Source organism: Neopsephotus bourkii, unplaced genomic scaffold (assembly GCF_033783945.1).
Source record: "Neopsephotus bourkii isolate Nb327-2 ecotype Australia unplaced genomic scaffold, CSIRO-AGI_Nbou_v1 NB_1139, whole genome shotgun sequence".
NCBI classification, from domain to species: domain Eukaryota; kingdom Metazoa; phylum Chordata; class Aves; order Psittaciformes; family Psittacidae; genus Neopsephotus; species Neopsephotus bourkii.
The window spans coordinates 3695544-3700514 of NW_026901625.1; the positions used below are offsets into that span (position 1 = coordinate 3695544).

The 4971-nt window shown below is 50.0% G+C and overlaps 1 long non-coding RNA gene across 1 annotated transcript; it reads left to right on the forward strand.

Moving 5' to 3' along the window:
• Window positions 1–1948: 1948 nt before the first annotated feature.
• LOC133217515 (uncharacterized) lies at window positions 1949–3784 on the forward strand. Its single transcript, XR_009726889.1, has 3 exons — window positions 1949–2109; window positions 3206–3346; window positions 3702–3784. It is a non-coding gene; the product is annotated as an uncharacterized LOC133217515 (long non-coding RNA).
• Window positions 3785–4971: the final 1187 nt, after the last annotated feature.

Genomic DNA, 4971 nt, shown 5'->3' on the forward strand with positions numbered 1-4971 from the left:
TGTGTTGCAGATGTCTCCATGTCTTTTTCCTAGCTGGCAGTTAAGGGAACTTTTTAAAGGAATGTTGTGATGGAAAGCATCAGATGAATGGGAAAAGCAGTTGCTGAGTACTTAGTGCAGTATGCCATGGATTTTCTGTTTCCTCTGCATAAAGACTTCCTGGAAAAAAAATGCCCCTTTGTGTAGGAGGTGTTACTCACCAGGGATGGGTTTTCAGCAGGTACCTTGTGCTCGGTGCTAGTGCTGCTACATTAGGTTGTGTACTCACTCCTGAAGAGCAAGGAGCTTTCTCCCTGGTCATTGTTGCATTTTTCCAAGCTGTAGGATAGGAACTGAAATGAAAACAGCCATGTGGTGCATTTTATATACTTATAAAGACAAACCCCTCTTCTGACCAGGTATGTAAGGCTTCCCACCAGTCCATTCCTCAGTGGAAGCGGGCATGATTGGAGTATCTGATGCAGTCATGCAGAATCACAGCTCAAACTTGTGAGACTGTGGATTATTTGAGTAAATGAGTGAGGGAAAACTGGGAATAATGATTATTTTCCCACTGCTCTTTGGCCATGAATAAGAGTCAGATCTATACAAATGAGCTAGTATTATCATGGGCTCAGCATGCTCTCAAAGCAACCATGGTTGTTTGACAGCCAGCGGCTTTAGTAGGAAGAGGATCCAATTGTCCTTGACCTCTGGATAAGGAAGGGAGAAGCACAGGTGTGTTAAACTCTTTTTGGGCTCCGACACCTGGAATGTTGTAATAACATACATGCCAAAAGAAGAATCTTCAGTTCATTCCTTTCTGGTTTCTATTTCCTCTGGCCTTTTCCTTTCCAGACAGCATCTGAGACATGGTGCTTATTTCAATCCAAAGTTATCTCTTGCAGGAACCCAGTACTGTCAGTTTAAATCCAGATGAGAAAGGTCATGCCATGAAACTACAGCAGCAGAAAAGCCTCATCCGTTGGGCTGTTCACTGCCTTCTCCAGCTCTCATCCCAGGCTGTAGTGGCTGAGTGCTGCTCAGCATGTGCAGAGCCAGGATTCCCACCAGCACCTTCCTGCTGCTCTGTCTCCCGTCACCCTTTGGCAAATGGTAAAGTTTGTTACTTTGCCTTTCATCCCCCTCTCCTGTGGAGCTGAAGCTAACACAGATCTGTCACAGTGCAGCTGTTGATGTGAACCTCAGGTGTACGCTGGGCATAACTCCCTACTGCAATTGAATTCCCTTTAAGTAGGTAAGATGTGCTTGGCCAGGATCAAGGCTTTAAAATCCATGCTGCCTGCACCAGGAGCCGAAGCTGCACTGATTTCTGTGAGGTACTGGCCTATAAAACTTGCTGTTATGTATTAGGACATTTGCATCCTCCCATGAGCAATGATCTCTCTTTCAAGTGCATAAGCTGGTTGTAAATAGCTGAAGCTTGTAAGTAGGTGAACACTTTGCTGTGCTTAGCATTGCTGGAGAAACTTCCTGAGTAGACTTGCAGAAGAAACCAGGTCTCTTTTCTGCAGGACCTCCACTGTTCCCACTAAACACAACCAGTTTCTTCAGTGAAAGCCAAAGCACCAGGAGCTGGGGGTTCCTGAGAGAGCGTGGGCAAAGCTGCCCTTGTGCCCTGTTGCTATTGCCTAATGTCTATTTATGTCTTTTTTTTCCACATAAGAATGTATATTTTGTATAGCATGTGTAATATACGTTTGTCTATTGTAATATACCTTCAGTCAATAAAAAGCTACGTACATTGAGCATCTGGCATTAGCTGCAAGTGAAATCGTTCATTTTTGTTCTATGATATTTAATTTTCATAGGGGGATAAAGTACAGTCAGACTTGGTTTCTGGATGTGTTCCTGTGCAGGTGGCTCCAGGTGCCCCTGCTTGGGCAGAGGGTGGGACAAGGTGACCTCAGCCTGAAGCCGCCTCTGACTGTGATTCTTTCCTGTTTACCTGTAGGAACACCCTGTGCCCTTTCCTGAAGATGCTGTTGCTTCTCCCACGGTGCTGCTGCCTCCAGGCCAGGTCCTGATTCTGTGTTCCCATCACTGCCCTGGTGGTCGGATCCTTGGAAGTACCAAGATTTTCTTCCCAGGAACAAGCTATCAGCACAAGTGAGTTGGTGAGAGCATGTCCCACGTACCCACTGCAAGCACAGAGAGGTTTGTGCCTTCTACCCTTCAGCTCCCAGCCCTCCTGAAACCAGTGTAACTCTTGTATTCCTTTGCATAGCTATTTCCATCCCTGTATTCCTCTGCTGGTTCATGCTCTGATATTTTCCCACCTTTGCTCCCCTGCCTGGCAGCCTCACCTTGGGTCAGTGCTCAGTTCCCTGCAGCAGCGTGACTTTGGCAGCGCCGCCCAATTCCTTGTGGCCTGTGGCTGCTCCCACACCCAGGGGAGTGTGTCATACCCTGAGGACACACACTGGAACACCCAGAAAGCAAAGCCAGGAAGATTATGGCTGAGAGAGTTGGGGTTGTTCAGCCTCAGGAAGAGAAGGCTCCAGGGAGACCTTATTGTGGCATTTCAGTACTTAAAAGGACCTATAAGAAAGATGGGGAGAGATGTTTGAGCAGGGCCTGTTGCCACAGGACAAGCAGTGATGGGTTTAAACTTAGAGAGGGGGATTCAGGTTGAATGTGAGGAAGAAATTCTTTACAATGAGGGTGGTAAAACCCTGGCACAGCTTGCCCAGAGGTGGTGGAGGCATCATCCCTGGATACATCCCAGGCCAGACTGGATGTGGTTCTGGACAACCTGGTCTCGTGGAAGGTGTCCCTGCTCATTGCAGGGGGGTTGGACCAGATGGGCTTTGAAAGTCCCTTCCAACCCAAACGGTTCTATGATTTTAAATGTCATCCCTGGCAGTGTTCAAGGCCAGGTTGGACGAGGCCTTGGGTGATTTAGTGCGAGGTGTCCCTGCCCGTGGCAGGGGGGTTGGAACTTGATGATCTTAAGGTCCTTTCCAACCCTAACTATTCTATGATTCTATGTCTGTTCAAGGGCTCTACATCTATTCTTCAGCTCACATCCCTGTTCTGTGCTAATACCTAACCTGGGCTGTACCTGGCTGCCACCTCCAGCCAGCTCCGGAGGCTTCCCTTGGATTTGCAAACTGATTTAGGGCTTCCCAGGGGACCACAGCTGCAGCACCCTCTGTGTCCACAGCATTCCCCAGCCTTCTGTGTGCTCTTCCATCTTCTCAAGGCACTGCGACTGCAAGGGATGGCCTTGGTGATACCAGCCTGCCCCACAAGCCCTGATTGCCCCGGGAGTGTTGTGAAACCCCACCCAGCCTGTGATCACTTCAACAAGATGCTCAGGAAAAACCAGCTATTGCCTTCCCCGGTAAGCTCAGCTCCCTGGTTCCTTAGGTACATCTCAAGCCTGGCTGGGTGTCAGTGAGCAAACACCTCTTGAAGATAAGATCATGAATAGTTAATGTTCTCAGTTACCCAAGCATATTTAAAAATTAACACAAGCCTGGCACTGATGAGATTAAAAAAACTGGGTCATCAAAGAGAGGAAAAAACCAGAAAACAATTGCATCTACCCTGGGGCTTCGCTAATGACTGAGTTTTCATGGAAGATCCTATCCCTTCCTTGCTTTAATCCTTCAGGAGTTTAACATGCTGGATACCTCATTAAAACACCTTCCCTCCTGCCTGCCAGATTCTCCTCTGCTCCTCCTCTCCCTCAGGAGATTGCCTCCTTCACATGAGTCTCCAGGCTCAGCAGTGATGCTGCCTGTCACCGTGGTGGCTTTGGTGACCCAGTGACAAGCAGGGGAAGGGGGCAGAAAGCTGGGGCTGGGCCCACCTCTCCAAGCTGCCACAGCCCTGGTGATGGGCTCCCACTGGGAACAGCCCCCTCTGTCCCTGGGGTCCCTCCAGGCTCCCAATTGGAAAGGTCACCTCTCTTTGTGGGATGATGGCTTCGCCATCTACCAAATCAAGATGTTTCAGGTCCTTCAGGGTATGTGCTTAACAAGGGAATAAGCAAATACTGGAGATGGGGAGAGAAGGCAGCATTTGGGTCTGAGAGCTCCAGCTTTGGCGGGGCAGCTCTGTGCCAGGAGCCCACCCCAAGCTCTGGGCTGCTGTTCACATAGCAAGCTGGAAGAGACGAATGAATGGAGGCATGTGTAGGCAGACAAGAGGATAGGGAGCAAATAAACTCTAAATCCTGTTTTTTATAGCCTTTGCCCTGAAGCAGCTAACTGGGAAAACCAGCAGCAGGAAGCTGGGTCCCTCACCCTGGGAAGCCAGATGTTACGGGAGTGCTGGGTGGCGATGGCACAGACCACACATGGACGTCTACTGGTGTGGGCAGCATTGAGCACATGGATGCACCGTGATGGCTTGTCTGGATCCCCAGGTGAGCAAATGGTTGTTGGTTCTCACTGTGTGTCTGCCTGTGTGCTGGAGTGGAGGTTCCCAGTGCTTTAGGAGGGTGGGTGGTTGTACGTGGGTACCGATCCTGAGGGAGCAGGAGAGCATCTCCCCAGAGACCCAGCACACGCTGGGCAGAGCCAGGCCCTGGGCTCCCTGCTTTTCCTGCTTGTGTCTGACCCAGCTGCTTCTGGGTCTGCTCCTTCCTGCCACATGGAGCCAGTCAGGATGGGAAACACAGAACCAGAGAAGGAACAACCGCTTAATCAAGGGGCTTCTCTCCCTGTGCCTGTGGGACAGTCCTGGGCTGGGGTTTCCATTTGCAGGGAAATGGAGCGCTTTAAAGGCTCCTGTTTATCTCATTTTCTCCCAGTGAGATACTATTGATTTGCTCTGTGGAGGGACATAGGCTGATTAAACTGTGAGCGTTTATTGACAGGCCCTGAGGGCCACTGCTGCAGGGTCACTGCTGCTCTGCTTCCTCTTCCCTCTGATAATGGCTCCTATCAGGGGTTTTATTGCATGCTGCTGGCCGGCTCCTCCTGCAGAGGGAAGCACATGGACCGACCGCAGTGTGGCCAC